The sequence below is a fragment of the Phyllobates terribilis genome, unplaced genomic scaffold (genome assembly GCF_046119375.1).
Source record: "Phyllobates terribilis strain yellow unplaced genomic scaffold, ASM4611937v1 Scaffold_217__1_contigs__length_3308461, whole genome shotgun sequence".
NCBI classification, from domain to species: domain Eukaryota; kingdom Metazoa; phylum Chordata; class Amphibia; order Anura; family Dendrobatidae; genus Phyllobates; species Phyllobates terribilis.
In genome coordinates, this window is record NW_027362977.1 from 3,175,328 (window position 1) to 3,192,834 (window position 17,507).

Consider the following 17,507-nt stretch of genomic DNA (forward strand, 5'->3'; position numbering starts at 1 on the left):
TCAGGGATCCTGTGCCACACCTCCTGCCCAGTCTTGGGAGGGGAAGACCTTCCTCTATATAAACCCGGGGCTGAAGCAGGGTTAGTCAGTCAAGGAGAGTAGAGACAAGAAACAGTCACAGGAAGAAACAGCAGAAGCTCAGTGGGAGCAATACTACTACAAGTCAAGGGCTGGCAGCTGCAGAGCTCGCCCTGACTGAGAAGCTTTCTTACCGGACCCGGCGTCTGAGGCTGTGGGGACTAACTCTTACCCAGCAGCAGAAGCCGACCGGCAGGGGATTTCAGGTCCTCAGGCCCAGAAACCCGAAGGCACGGTCACACGCGTGGGACCAGCGCCGCCATCGTGGAGCGGAAGCCATTAGAAGGCCCCGAGTCACCGGCCATACGGGTGAGCACCACACGGTACACTCAGGGACGTGGGCTACTTATATCCGCTTCTAGCAAGGTAGCGAGAAGAGTACAGTCAGTTTGGGAGGCCTACAACTCCGCCTGGCCAGGGGAGATCCCATCTGCTCAAGGACTGACCAGGCCCCGTTCGCTAGCAAGTACTCTGGGAGGGTCTATCGTTGTTACCAGTAAAGACCCTGAATTACACCGCACCGTCTCTGAGTGGTTCCTGCTACCCTCATCTTCCACGTCGGCTGCCCTGAGGCCATACCCCTCCCGTTGGGGGTTATACTATCACGCTGCACAATTCTACACCGGCCTCAGTGGTCTGCCCTGCAGCGGCAGCTCCATAGCTGCAAATCAACGGGTGGCGTAGTCGACACTCAAATAACATCTATCAAGACTGCCACACACTGAGTTGACTCCCTGGGCACGGATCGGGTCCCCGCCACTCGGAGACTACAACCCTCATCTGATCCGGTTCCGGGTAAGCCCCCGTGCGCGAGACGCTGCGCGACACAGCAGGCCCAGGGGCACGTCAACTTTGGCGTAGTCGGCAGGATTTCGTGCCCGCAACCACCGGGTACTGCGTGCCTGAAAAAGAGACTTTTAAAACTTACCATCCGTGAAGTTTTCCCGCCATCGGTGAAGATTCCCGCCATCCGGCGCCATTTTCAGCCTTCTTCCCGCCATCTGTGAAGATTCCCGCCATCCGGCGCCATCTTCAGCCTTCTTCCCGCCATCCGTGGAGTTTTCCCGCCGTTGGACGCCATCTTGAGGACGCTGCGCGGGAAGAAGAGGGGCGTGGACTCCGAAAGCGCGCGAGAACTGAAGCCCCGCCTCACGTCCGGACGTTGCGTAAGGTCCTGGAAGGAGCCCAGCAGACGCCGACGTCACCGGAGCGCGACGGAAGGTCCTCAACCCTGACGATCTACTGCGGAGCCGCGGCCTACGGAACAGGATCATCGCAAGGTAGGCCACGGTCCACTAGGGGGGAGGAAGATGTCGGATGCGGAGGAGAGCTTCATTGCCTCAACCCCCGCCAGCGCCACCGCTGCTGCAGTTATGCCCTTCACCATGCCCTATATCCCGGGAGCAGCTTGGCTACCCCAGTACTCAGGGGAGTCACATACCCTGCATGACTTTAGAGAAAAGCTGGATAGCCTCTTCCAGGTGTACCCCCTCACAGAAGAGCAAAAAGTGAGCATCCTGGTGGCCCAACTAACCGGGGCAGCCAAAAGGGAAGTAAAATCCTGGCCACCTGGGAGGAAGACTGTCGCAGGGATACTAACCCGTCTGAAGGATACCTTTGATACCCGCACCTCAGCCGAGATTAAGCTTAGATTCTACGGGTGCAAGCAGCGAGCGCATGAGAGTATAAGGGACTATGCACTAAACCTACAAGAGGCCCTGAGGGCCATTAAGCAGACCGACCCTGATGGAGTGGGAAACGAGGACAGGCTGTTGACCGAACAATTTATAGAGGGACTATATTGTAATGCCCACCGAACCCAGTTGCGGGCGATGGCCTTACAGGATCCCCATCTGGGCTTTGCACAGTTCAAGGACAGAGCCATCCGGGTGCTCCGAGAACCGGCACCGGGTGGCGTTGTGACCCACAGGCGCCCAGCTATCACTTACCATCAGGAGGCGGCGCCCTTGTCGGCAGGGCCTGTGGGAGCTGATGCGCAGGCTTTGGACAATGACCCGGCTCCAGACCTACACCATCAGGTCCAAGAGCTAGCTAAGAGCGTTGCTGCGCTAACCCGAACTGTGCAGTCTTTACAGGTTTCCACCCCAGGGAAGATCCAGCTGGCATCCGGACCGGAGGACATCCCGTGGCGTCGACCAAGGAGGACCCCACCGGCCAGAGGAAGACCCAGTGACCGATACAGCGAAGACGGACGACCCATCTGCCGCCGCTGCAATCAACCCGGACATATGGCAAGGTACTGTTCTTTAAACGGGCACAACCTGGGGTAGAGGGCCAACCCCCAGGAAAAAGATCACCAGGCCCATCGAACTGGTGCGACAGATATGTGGGAGGACGTCCAGTCTTGCCTGTGGTACTGGATGGCATCCCTATGAGTGCCCTACTGGACACCGGGTCACAGGTCACCACCATCCCGTACGTGCTCTTTAAGCAGTACTGGAATGACTCGGATATTACCCGCTACCCTGACGACGACTTGAGTATCATCGCCAGCAATGGCCAGCCCGTGCCACAGATCGGATTTAAAGAGGTGACCATCAAAATCGGTAGAGTCGAACTGGCAGCACAGGGACTGATCATTGTAGATATTGACAAACATGAGAGTCACCCAAAAATAACTCTAGGAACTAATGTAATTGAAAATTGTCTTGCAGAGGTGATTTTCCTTTTACAGCAGGTTGCCAAGAACGCCAGCTCCGGCGAGCAGCAGGTGCTCCAGAAAGAGATCCGGGCACTGATGCGACGGCAACAGGTGGAACTCTCCGGCGGTGAGATTGGTAGCGTAAGAATGTGTGACCCTTTTCCTATTGTCATGCCCCCAAAAAGTGAAATGATGATTTGGTGCCGGGCAGCTATTGGTCTGAGAGGTAGAGATTACCAGGCAATGGTAGAACCAGTTTACTCAGACAGTAGGCCCACCATCTTGACAGCACGGGGGGTGGTTAATGTACGCCATGGGAGGGTGCCCGTTCGCATAATCAATATCGGGAAGAGGGAAGTGTACCTGCCCCGGTATGCCACGCTAGCCAAATTATATACCATTAACCAAAATGCTATACAATCTGTGGAACCCTTGCCTCCATCTCACCCGGAGGAAGGTAACGGCTCTAAGAAAACAAAGGAGGACTGGTGTCAGCAACTACATTTGGGTACTGACTCCACTCCCTCACATCAGAAACAGGGAGTCTATCGGGTGGTTCAAGAGTACGAGAGAGTGTTTAGTAAACACCCGTTAGACTTTGGGCGAGTCAAGGGGGTAGAACACCACATCCCCACGGGAGACCATCCTCCCATAAAAGAGAGGTATCGACCCGTACCCCCTGCACACTACCAACACGCCAAGGGGATGCTTAGAGACATGAAGGAGGCTGGGGTGATCAGGGATAGCTGTAGCCCCTGGGCAGCTCCACTAGTCTTAGTCAGAAAAAAAGACAACACCATGAGGATGTGTGTAGATTACCGGAAAATCAACCGTATCACACACAAGGATGCGTACCCCTTACCAAGGATAGAGGAGTCATTGGCTGCTTTAAGATCTGCTAACTTCTTCTCTACCTTGGATCTCACTAGCGGGTACTGGCAGGTTCCTGTAGCAGAGGCGGACCGGGAGAAGACCGCATTCACCACCCCGATGGGACTTAGCGAGTTCACCTGCATGCCGTTCGGACTCTGCAACGCACCAGGAACCTTCCAACGACTAATGGAGTGTTGTCTGGGCCACAGAAACTTCGAGACGGTCCTGTTGTACCTGGACGATGTCATCGTATATTCCAAGACGTATGAGGACCACCTGAAACACCTGGCGGAAGTGTTCGAAGCTCTGGCGAGTTACGGCCTAAAGGTGAAACCCTCCAAGTGTCACCTCCTGAAACCAAAGGTGCAGTACCTGGGACACGTGGTGAGCGCTGACGGAGTGGCTCCCGACCCTGATAAGATCACCGCAATTAAGGAATGGCCAAGCCCCTCCAGCGTAAAAGAAGTGCGGCAGTTCCTCGGGTTGGTAGGCTACTACCGAAGGTTTATTCCCGGTTTCACCAAAAAGGCAGCACCTATGCAGGACCTCCTGATAGGCCAGTCCCGGAAGGCCAAGAACCAGAAGCCGCCCTTCAAATGGGAGGAGCTGGAAGAAGAGTCCTTCCGCCAGCTGAAGATGGCCCTCACGGGGGACGAAATCCTAGCGTACCCGGATTATAGCCAGCCCTTTATCCTCTACACCGACGCCAGTAACATCGGGCTAGGAGCCGTACTGTCCCAGATCCAGCAGGGGAAGGAACGAGTAATCGCCTACGCCAGCCGAAAGCTGCGACCCACCGAAAGGAATCCCGAGAATTACAGCTCATTTAAGCTAGAGTTCCTGGCCGTAGTATGGGCAGTCACCGAGCGCTTTAAGCATTACCTCGCTTCTTCCCGGTTCACCGTGTACACGGATAACAACCCGTTGACACACCTGGACACGGCAAGACTCGGTGCCCTGGAGCAGAGGTGGATGGCCCGTCTGTCCAACTACGAGTTCACAATCAAATACCGGGCCGGACGCTCCAATACCAACGCGGACGCCCTGTCCAGGATGCCCAACCTGCCGGACGAAGGAGAAGATCCGGAGGGACTGGAAGAAGTTGAACTCCCTGCGTTCCACCATCATGGGACTATCCAGTACTCCCACCGGGTAAGGAGTAAGCAGGCTGCTACGTTGAACCCCTTACCTCACTACAACTGGGCGGAAACGCAAGACAGCGACCCTGCCGTCCGACTGGTGAAGGAGATGCTGACTCGCCCGGAGGCTTGCCTTGAACCAGACGCTCCGGAGGAAGCCAAACAACTATGGGCAGAGAGGAGTCGACTGTTCCTTTACAAGGGGAAGTTGTGCCGCAGAATGGTTAACTCCCGGACGCATGAACTACTCTGGCAAGTAGTGGTGCCACGAAGAGATGCAGCCATGGTGATGGAGGCATACCACGACGGAGCTGGACACTTCGGGTGGAAGAAGCTGGAGTTCCTGCTGCGCGAGCGATTCCACTGGGTAGGCATGAGGGGAACCATTGAGAAGTGGTGCAGAGACTGTGGCCCGTGCAACCTAAGAAGGAAGGATCGTGCCAGCCAGAAGACTCCCCTGCAGTCCATCGTCACCCGGCAGCCGTTGGAACTGGTAGCCTTGGATCATGTAAAACTGACCCCAAGCAGAAGTGGCTACGTCTACGCACTAACCATCGTGGATCACTACTCCCGGTTCTTGGTTGTCGTCCCCGTCAAGGACTTAACAGCTCGAACAGCAGCGAGAGCCTTCCAGCAGCATTTCTGCCGTCCACACGGGTACCCGGACCAAGTGTTGACAGACCAGGGACCTGCCTTTGAAGCGGAGGTCTTCCAAGAATTCTGCACTCTGTATGGCTGCCGGAAGATAAGGACGACACCCTATCATCCGCAAACTAATGGACTTTGTGAGAAAATGAACCAGGTGGTAATGGATCTTCTGAAAACGTTGCCCCTGGAAGAACGCAGTCTGTGGCCTGAGAAGCTGCCCGATCTGGTGGACCTATACAACCACATCCCGGTAGGTTCCACCAACTGTACCCCGGCTTACCTAATGAGGGCAAGACCTGGTAAGTTACCTGTTGACCTGGAAATGGGAGTCCTGACACCCGAGGACACTTCACCAGAAGCAGACTGGGACACAGAGAGGCAGCAGCAGTACCGGAGAGTACAGGAGAGCGTGGAGCGAAGTCTCTGTCAGGCTAGGGAAAGACAAGAGAAAACTTACAACCAGTATGCTCCCGCTGTTCCCCTGGTACCCGGAGAGCAGGTCTTGAAGAGGAAGAGACGGCTCCACAAGTTGGACGACCAGTGGGAGAAGGACCCGTACACCGTACTGCCCTCAAGCCACGAGAAGTCGAAGGTTTGTACCATCAGTAAAGACGGAGGGGAAACTACAGCCCTTGTATCCCGGGACCACCTGAAGAAGTGTCCCGAACAACTGAGGAACCCTGAAGAGGAACAAGAAGACCATCGACCCGTAGAGGAAAGGGAAGATATGGTTAGTACTGTGCTCGGGGACTTCCCTCGGTCTTGGACTCAAGTCAATGGTGCAGTTGTGGTACCCGTACTCACCTTCCTCCAACCAGCATCCCAAGCACCTACGGAGCAACAGGTAGAGCTGGAAGAACAGCCGGTCCAGGAGGCAGAAGACCCCACACCCGCAGACCAGGAGGATCAACCCTCTGCTTGCAGTGAGCCTGCCATATCCCTAGTGAGCCAAAGAGCCGGTAGACAGCTGCCCAGTTTACCCTTGACAGCTCCTACACCCTGTAGTTCAGGGCTAGACAGTCAGCTCCGTAGGTCCACTAGGGCCACTAGAGGCCAGTTACCCGCACGTTGGAGGATTTGAAGTGTATAAATTGTTTTATTTATGTTTACCTGTGTATTGTTGCTTGTGTATAATTTTGTGTTTCTAGTTATTTGTAGGAGTCCTTGGTGGATTTACCGGGAATCCTTTGTACATAGTTGGAGCGTAACCCAGGACGGACTAAAGACTGTTAAGGACTCGGGGCAGGACAAACCCCTACCTGGTTACGTCTCCCTGTTTTGGTGAAATGGACACCTTGCTTTTCTTCAAATACTACACCCGGTTACGGACATGCCGTGACCACCTTTATGTGTTTCTTCTTATTGTACTATTATTGTTGTTATATCTTGTTATGTTTTTCTAAAATATGTTTAGTCCCTGAGTACTAAATTTCACTAGGGGGGAATGTGGCACCCCAGGGGTCTGGTTTCCCACAGTAATGTAATGTTATGTCTGAGAGCAGGTGGGAGGTCCTTTGGTCAGGGATCCTGTGCATGCCACACCTCCTGCCCAGTCTTGGGAGTGGAAGACCTTCCCCTATATAAACCCGGGGCTGAAGCAGGGTTAGTCAGTCAAGGAGAGTAGAGACAAGAAACAGTCACAGGAAGAAACAGCAGAAGCTCAGTGGGAGCAATACTACTACAAGTCAAGGGCTGGCAGCTGCAGAGCTCGCCCTGACTGAGAAGCTTTCTTACCGGACCCGGCGTCTGAGGCTGTGGGGACTAACTCTTACCCAGCAGCAGAAGCCGACCGGCAGGGGATTTCAGGTCCTCAGGCCCAGAAACCCGAAGGCACGGTCACACGCGTGGGACTAGCGCCGCCATCGTGGAGCGGAAGCCATTAGAAGGCCCCGAGTCACCGGCCATACGGGTGAGCACCACACGGTACACTCAGGGACGTGGGCTACTTATATCCGCTTCTAGCAAGGTAGCCAGAAGAGTACAGTCAGTTTGGGAGGCCTACAACTCCGCCTGGCCAGGGGAGATCCCATCTGCTCAAGGACTGACCAGGCCCCGTTCGCTAGCAAGTACTCCGGGAGGGTCTATCGTTGTTACCAGTAAAGACCCTGAATTACACCGCACCGTCTCTGAGTTATACTATCACGCTGCACAATTCTACACCGGCCTCAGCGGTCTGCCCTGCAGCGGCAGCTCCATAGCTGCAAATCAACGGGTGGCGTAGTCGACACTCAAATAACATCTATCAAGACTACCACACACTGAGTTGACTCCCTGGGCACGGATCGGGTCCCCGCCACTCGGAGACTACAACCCTCATCTGATCCGGTTCCGGGTAAGCCCCCGTGCGCGAGACGCTGCGCGACACAGCAGGCCCAGGGGCGCGTCATATATATATATGAACTATTGGAAACTATGTAACTACAATTTTACTGTATAAGATTATAAATAAATATTGAGACATTGTAACACTTCTATGCTACATTATAATTACAGTTTTTCCTTAGCCACTCCCTAAACCAAATCTTCTGTCTCTCTCAAATATCTCCAGGAACGTCCTATTTAGGAAAGACATTTTTCTATCCTTCAAAACCTCAGAGAACTGCCTGTCCTTCTGTCCACATTCCCTGACGTCACTCTCACCTGGTCGTCTCACCTGTCTCTGTCCATCTATTTCGGCCATTTTCCTTTCCAGGGAGAAATCACAGCTTTGGATTTTTAACTCTTTCTGTGAAGAGATGGACCTTTGCCCTGGCTGATATGGCTTATAACAGATATGAAATCTCCTGCGTATTTGATAGAGTTCACTATGGGGATGACTCAGTCTAGAAGAGGTTGATATTGGCTTTTGGTAAGATTTTACCTTTCCTGGTTTTATAAATTTAACTTGATTTCTTTTCTTTGCACGATTCTCATGTTTTCTAACAGAATCCAGCAACTGCGCACATTTGAATAGGGATTCTTTTTGTGACGCTATAACTCTAGATACTGGATCTAGGAATTTGAATTTTTGTACAAAAGTTGTTACCATTTGTTGTACTTTTCCATTTTTGATGAGAGCTTTGTACAACCGTTCAAATATGGACATGAATGTATATGTACATTCCTTCCTACCAATCCTTAGTTTCTGCAGATCTTCTATGTTGGGAAAATCCTTTGTGACACAATAAATCAAATATCTTAACCTGTCCGAATCATTTTTCCCATCCATTAGGAGAGTAACATCTGGACAATGTCACAGGAATCCATATTTTAAATAATTGATTCCTCTCCTCATTGGTTAGATCAAACTTATCAGAAAAGCTCTCAAATGTCTCTGAATTTCTACAGGCATGGATTTTGACATCATATTTTGGCATGATTTTGTATAATTTCAGCAAATTTTTCCTCATTTTAATTTGCAGTTGAGCCTGGGTAATTCCTGAATTCTCTGATATTTTTAGTGGCTCTTGTACGTCCGTTCCTCCTACGTCACTCACGTCTCCTCCCACATCACCTAATATGTCAGTTTCTCGTATGTCAGTCATGTCTCCTCCCATGTCAGGTTTCTGTATGTCCGTCTCTTGGTCAGACCCAAGGTCTCCTTCAGTTACAGACACGTGTCTCACTTCTTGTTCATTTTCCACATTACAGTCAGAATCATTGTCACCATCTGACACTTCTGCACTATTTTTCTGCTTAAAAATCTCTGACACAAGACTATGAAAAAAATCTACCAAATGTAGAATATTTCTCAATTTCTGTTTGTCTCTATTTACCAATTTAGAAGTTAACTGTAAATTCTGCAATTCACATTCTTTGTATAAACTGAGCCACAAAACTTCTAAGTCATTTCCTACATTAATTTGAAAATTAATATTACTTTGTTTAGCAAAAGAAGAAATTATATCCATATTTTGCTTACCTTAAGATTCCTTAGCTTCTCTTTATCAGCACGTCCTGTCTTCAGTTCGTCTGATTCTGTTCCTTGTTAGTACCTCTGCTTCCCGTTAGTCCTCAGTCTGTAGGCTCCTTTCTGCTTCTCGTGACAAATTAGTGAATTTACTGACACGTGAACAACAGCTGTTCAGCTCGTCAGGACTTCCCCCCTTGTTCACGGGAAGAAATTCACTTACTTAATTTAAAAAAACGAAAAAACAGGGCTGGCTGGCTCACCATTGTAAAATAATACTCTTCTCTGTATTATTTTTTCTACTGAGGACTTCTCAAAGTATCAATATCACGATATTCTTATAAAAAAATGTATCTATTTATTCTTGGATTGTCCATTAAAAAGAATCAGATTGCAGCAGGTACATATAATAATTAGTTATAAAGTAATTGTCCATTTGTCCATAATTAGCTTAATTGTTGAGATTCACCCATCTTTCCTTGGATCCTGGCTGGTAAATCATGTCTTTGTCCAGCACGTGTCCAGGCCTACATGTCATCTGCTTCTCAGCATGAAGATTCTTCTTCTGTGTCTTGTGGGGTGGGAAGAGCAAGAGAGCCCCCCTTTCTGTACCATGGGCTTTTATAGCCAGTCGTATGGACACCTGTTCTACATATGGTAGTGAACCAAAAATACACACACAAATAGCGCATGTCAACTAGACACGATGGCTGATGCAATCCTTGTATAGAACTCAAATTTAAGAAAAATGATTATCGATTATTAATTAACATTCCAAATGAATTTCCATAATTAACCATTTAACAAAGTTACTGTCAGAGGACGTCCTTATACACAGTACAGTGCACAGAGATCATGAACCTTACAGCTGCAACTCTGATCTAGTCACCTCTGTACTGAGATATCTAGATTGAAGTTACTGTACAGAGGACGTCCTTATACACAGTACAGTGCACACAAACTATGAATCTCACTACAGCAACTCTGATCTAGTTACCTCTGTACTGAGACAACTAGACTGAAGTTACTGTACAGAGGACGTCCTTATACACAGTACAGTGCACACAAACTATGAATCTCAGTACAGCAACTCTGATCTAGTCACCTCTGTACTGAGACATCTAGACTGAAGTTACTGTACAGAGGACGTCCTTATACACAGTACGGTGCACACAAACTATGAATCTCACTACAGCAACTCTGATCTAGTTACCTCTGTACTGAGACAACTAGACTGAAGTTACTGTACAGAGGACGTCCTTATACACAGTACAGTGCACACAAATTATGAATATCAGTACAGCAACTCTGATCTAGTTACCTCTCTACTGAGACAACTAGACTGAAGTTACTGTACAGAGGACGTCCTTATACACAGTACGGTGCACACAAACTATGAATCTCAGTACAGCAACTCTGATCTAGTCACCTCTGTACTGAGACATCTAGACTGAAGTTACTGTACAGAGGACGTCCTTATACACAGTACGGTGCACACAAACTATGAATCTCAATACAGCAACTCTGATCTACTTACCTCTGTACTGAGACAACTAGACTGAAGTTACTGTAGAGAAGACGTCCTTATACACAGTACGGTGCACACAAACTATGAATCTCACTACAGCAACTCTGATCTAGTCACCTCTGTACTGAGACATCTAAATTGAAGTTACCGTACAGAGGACGTCCTTATACAGAGTACGGTGCACACAAACTAGGAATCTCAGTACAGCAACTCTGATCTAGTTACCTCTGTACTGAGACATCTAGAATGGAGTTACTGTACAGAGGACGTCCTTATACACAGTACAGTGCACAGAGATCATGGACCTCAGTGCTGCAACTCCGATCCAGTCACCTCTGTACTGAGACATCTAGACTGAAGTTACTGTACAGAGGACGTCCTTATACACAGTACGGTGCACACAAACTATGAATCTCACTACAGCAACTCTGATCTAGTCACCTCTGTACTGAGACATCTAAATTGAAGTTACCGTACAGAGGACGTCATTATACACAGTACAGTGCACAGAGATCATGGACCTCAGTGCTGCAACTCCGATCCAGTCACCTCTGTACTGAGACATCTAGACTGAAGTTACTGTACAGATGACGTCCTTATACAGAGTACGGTGCACACAAATTATGAATCTCACTACAGCAACTCTGATCTAGTCACCTCTGTACTGAGACATCTATACTGAAGTTACTGTACAGAGGACGTCCTTATACACAGTACGGTGCACACAAACTATGAATCTCAGTACAGCAACTCTGATCTAGTCACCTCTGTACTGAGACATCTAGACTGAAGTTACTGTATAGAGGACGTCCTTATACATAGTACAGTGCACAGAAATCATGGACCTCAGTACAGCAACTCTGATCTAGTTACCTCTGTACTGAAACAACTAGACTGAAGTTACTGTACAGAGGATGTCCTTATACACAGTACAGTGCACAGAAACTATGAATCTCACTACAGCAACTCCCATCTAGTCACCTCTGTACTGAGACATCTAGATTGAGGTTACCATACAGAGGAAGTCCTTATACACAGTACAGTGCACAGAGATCATGAACATTACTGCAGCAACTCTGATCTAGTTACCTCTGTACTGAGACAACTAGACTGAAGTTACTGTATAGAGGACGTCCTTATACACAGTACAGTGCACAGAAATCATGGACCTCAGTGCAGCAACTCTGATCTAGTCACCTCTGTACTGAGACATCTAGATTGAGGTTACTGTACAGAGGACGTCCTTATACACAGTACGGTGCACACAAACTATGAATCTCAGTACAGCAACTCCCAACTAGTCACCTCTGTACTGAGACATCTAGACTGAAGTTACTGTACAGAGGACGTCCTTATACACAGTACAGTGCACACAAACTATGAATCTCAGTACAGCAACTCTGATCTAGTTACCTCTGTACTGAGACATCTAGACTGAAGTTACTGTACAGAGGACGTCCTTATACACAGTACGGTGCACACAAACTATGAATCTCACTACAGCAACTCTGATCTAGTCACCTCTGTACTGAGACATCTAAATTGAAGTTACCGTACAGAGGACGTCCTTATACACAGTAAAGTGCACAGAGATCATGGACCTCAGTGCTGCAACTCCGATCCAGTCACCTCTGTACTGAGACATCTAGACTAAGGTTACTGTACAGAGGACCTCCTTATACACAGTACGGTGCACACAAACTATGAATCTCAGTACAGCAACTCTGATCTTGTTACCTCTGTACTGAGACATCTATACTGAAGTTACTGTATAGAGGACGTCCTTATACACAGTACGGTGCACACAAACTATGAATCTCAGTACAGCAACTCTGATCTTGTTACCTCTGTACTGAGACATCTATACTGAAGTTACTGTATAGAGGACGTCCTTATACACAGTAAGGTGCACACAAACTATGAATCTCAGTACAGCAACTCTGATCTTGTTACCTCTGTACTGAGACAACTTGACTGAAGTTACTGTACAGAGGACGTCCTTATACACAGTACAGTGCACACAAGCTATGAATCTCAGTACAGCAACTCTGATCTTGTTACCTCTGTACTGAGACAACTTGACTGAAGTTACTGTACAGAGGACGTCCTTATACACAGTACAGTGCACACAAACTATGAATCTCAGTACAGCAACTCTGATCTAGCCACCTCTGTACTGAGACATCTAAATTGAAGTTACTGTACAGAGGACGTCCTTATACAAAGTACGGTGCACACAAACTATGAATCTCACTACAGCAACTCTGATCTAGTCACCTCTGTACTGAGACATCTAAATTGAAGTTACCGTACAGAGGACGTCCTTATACACAGTACAGTGCACAGAGATCATGGACCTCAGTGCTGCAAATCCGATCCAGTCACCTCTGTACTGAGACATCTAGACTGAATTTACTGTACAGAGGACGTCCTTATACACAGTACGGTGCACAGAAACTATGAATCTCACTACAGCAACTCCGATCTAGTCACCTCTATACTGAGACATCTAGACTGAAGTTACTGTACAGAGGACTACCTTATACACAGTACGGTGCACACAAACTATGAATCTTAGTACAGCAACTCTGATCTAGTCACCTCTGTACTGAGACATCTAGATTGAGGTTATTGTACAGAGGACGTCCTTATACACAGTACAGTGCACACAAACTATGAATCTTAGTACAGCAACTCTGATCTAGTCACCTCTGTACTGAGACATCTAGATTGAGGTTATTGTACAGAGGATGTCCTTATACACAGTACAGTGCACACAAACTATGAATCTCACTACAGTAACTCTGATCTAGTCACCTCTGTACTGAGACATCTAGATTGAGGTTATTGTACAGAGGACGTCCTTATACACAGTACAGTGCACACAAACTATGAATCTTAGTACAGCAACTCCGATCTTGTCACCTCTGTACTGAGACATCTAAATTGAAGTTACTGTACAGAGGACGTCCTTATACACAGTACGGTGCAAACAAACTATGAATCTTAGTACAGCAACTCCGATCTTGTCACCTCTGTACTGAGACATCTAAATTGAAGTTACTGTACAGAGGACGTCCTTATACACAGTACAGTGCACACAAACTATGAATCTCACTACAGTAACTCTGATCTAGTCACCTCTGTACTGAGACATCTAGATTGAGGTTATTGTACAGAGGACGTCCTTATACACAGTACGGTGCAAACAAACTATGAATCTTAGTACAGCAACTCCGATCTTGTCACCTCTGTACTGAGACATCTAAATTGAAGTTACCGTACAGAGGACGTCCTTATACACAGTACAGTGCACAGAGATCATGGACCTCAATGCTCCAACTCTGATCTAGTCACCTCTGTACTGAGACATCTAGACTGAAGTTACTGTACAGAGGACGTCCTTATACACAGTACGGTGCACACAAACTATGAATCTCAATACAGCAACTCTGATCTAGTCACCTCTGTACTGAGACATCTAAATTGAAGTTACTGTACAGAGGATGTCCTTATACACAGTACAGTGCACAGAGATCATGGACCTCAGTGCTGCAACTCCGATCTAGTCACCTCTGTACTGAGACATCTAGACTAAGGTTACTGTACAGAGGACGTCCTTATACACAGTACAGTGCACACAAATTATGAATCTCAGTACAGCAACTCTGATCTAGCCACCTCTGTACTGAGACATCTATACTGAAGTTACTGTATAGAGGACGTCCTTATACACAGTACGGTGCACACAAACTATGAATCTCACTACAGCAACTCTGATCTAGTCACCTCTGTACTGAGACATCTATACTGAAGTTACTGTATAGAGGACGTCCTTATACACAGTACAGTGCACACAAACTATGAATCTCAGTACAGAAACTCTGATCTAGCCACCTCTGTACTGAGACAACTAGACTGAAGTTACTGTATAGAGGACGTCCTTATACACAGTACAGTGCACAGAAATCATGGACCTCAGTACAGCAACTCTGATCTAGTCACCTCTGTACTGAGACATCTAGAATGGAGTTACTGTACAGAGGACGTCCTTATACACAGTACAGTGCACAGAAATCATGAAACTTACTGCAGCAACTCTGATCTAGTCACCTCTGTACTGAGACATCTAGATTGAGGTTACTGTACAGAGGACGTCCTTATACACAGTACGGTGCACACAAACTATGAGTCTCAGTACAGCAACTCTGATCTAGTTACCTCTGTACTGAGACAACTAGACTGAAGTTACTGTACAGAGGACGTCCTTATACACAGTACAGTGCACACAAACTATGAATCTCAGTACAGCAACTCTGATCTAGTCACCTCTGTACTGAGACATCTAAATTGAAGTTACCGTACAGTAGACGTCCTTATACACAGTACAGGGCACAGAGATCATAGACCTCAGTGCTGCAACTCTGATCTAGTCACCTCTGTACTGAGACATCTAAATTGAAGTTACTGTACAGAGGACGTCCTTATACACAGTACGGTGCACACAAACTATGAATCTCAGTACAGCAACTCTGATCTAGCCACCTCTGTACTGAGACAACTAGACTGAAGTTACTGTACAGAGGACGTCCTTATACACAGTACAGTGCAGAGAGATCATAGACCTCAGTGCAGCAACTCTGATCTAGTCACCTCTGTACTGAGACATCTAGATTGAGGTTACTGTACAGAGGACGTCCTTATACAAAGTACGGTGCACACAAACTATGAATCTCACTACAGCAACTCTGATCTAGTCACCTCTGTACTGAGACATCTAGACTGAAGTTACTGCACAGAGGACGTCCTTATACACAGTACGGTGCACACAAACTATGAATCTCAGTACAGCAACTCTGATCTAGTTACCTCTGTACTGAGACATCTAGACTGAAGTTACTGCACAGAGGATGTCCTTATACACAGTACAGTGCACAGAAATCATGAAATTTACTGCAGCAACTCTGATCTAGTCACCTCTGTACTGAGACATCTAGATTGAGGTTACTGTACAGAGGACGTCCTTATACACAGTACAGTGCACACAAACTATGAATCTCAGTACAGCAACTCCCATCTAGTCACCTCTGTACTGAGACAACTAGACTGAAGTTACTGTACAGAGGACGTCCTTATACACAGTACAGTGCACACAAACTATGAATCTCAGTACAGCAACTCTGATCTAGTCACCTCTTTACTAAGACAACTAGACTGAAGTTACTGTACAGAGGACGTCCTTATACACAGTACGGTGCATACAAACTATGAATCTCAGTACAGCAACTCTGATCTAGTCACCTCTGTACTGAGACATCTAGAATGGAGTTTCTGTACAGAGGACGTCCTTATACACAGTACATTGTAGAGAGATCATGGACCTTAGTGCAGCAACTCTGATCTAGTCACCTCTGTACTGAGACATCTAGATTGAGGTTATTGAACAGAGGACGTCCTTATACACAGTACGGTGCAAACAAACTATGAATCTTAGTACAGCAACTCCGATCTGGTCACCTCTGTACTGAGACATCTAAATTGAAGTTACCGTACAGAGGACGTCCTTATACACAGTACAGTGCACAGAGATCATGGACCTCAATGCTCCAACTCTGATCTAGTCACCTCTGTACTGAGACATCTAAATTGAAGTTACCGTACAGAGGACGTCCTTATACACAGTACGGTGCACACAAACTTTGAATCTCCGTACTGCAACTCCCATCTAGCCACCTCAGTAATGAGACAACTAGACTGAAGTTACTGTATAGAGGACGTCCTTATACACAGTACAGTGCACAGAAATCATGGACCTCAGTACAGCAACTCTGATCTAGTTACCTCTGTACTGAGACATCTAGATTGAGGTTACTGTACAGAGGACGTCCTTATACACAGTACGGTGCACACAAACTATGAATCTCAGTACAGCCACTCTGATCTAGTCACCTCTGTACTGAGACATTTAAATTGAAGTTACTGTACAGAGGACGTCCTTATACACAGTACAGTGCACAGAGATCATGGACCTCAGTGCTGCAACTCCGATCTAGTCACCTCTGTACTGATACATCTAGACTAAGGTTACTGTACAGAGGACGTCCTTATACACAGTACAGTGCACACAAATTATGAATCTCAGTACAGCAACTCTGATCTAGTCACCTCTGTACTGAGACATCTATACTGAAGTTACTGTATAGAGGACGTCCTTATACACAGTACGGTGCACACAAACTATGAATCTCACTACAGCAACTCTGATCTAGTCACCTCTGTACTGAGACATCTATACTGAAGTTACTGTATAGAGGACGTCCTTATACACAGTACAGTGCACACAAACTATGAATCTCAGTACAGCAACTCTGATCTAGCCACCTCTGTACTGAGACAACTTGACAGAAGTTGCTGTACAGAGGACGTCCTTATACACAGTACGGTGCACACAAACTATGAATCTCAGTACAGCAACTCTGATCTAGTTACCTCTGTACTGAGACAACTAGACTGAAGTTACTGTATAGAGGACGTCCTTATACACAGTAGAGTGCACAGAAATCATGGACCTCAGTACAGCAACTCTGATCTAGTTACCTCTGTACTGAGACAACTAGACTGAAGTTACTGTACAGAGGACGTCCTTATACACAGTACGGTGCACACAAACTATGAATCTCAGTACAGCAA

General features: G+C 47.4%; 1 protein-coding gene across 1 annotated transcript in view; it reads right to left on the bottom strand.

Moving 5' to 3' along the window:
- The window catches only part of LOC141214183 (microtubule-associated serine/threonine-protein kinase 3-like), a 42,594-nt gene extending 32,506 nt beyond the window's left edge, over positions 1-10,088 (bottom strand). Inside the window, exon 1 of the mRNA XM_073665402.1 lies at positions 9,302-10,088. The gene's annotated coding sequence lies outside the window, so the exon portion shown is untranslated. The remainder of the gene's footprint in view (positions 1-9,301) is intronic.
- Positions 10,089-17,507: the final 7,419 nt, after the last annotated feature.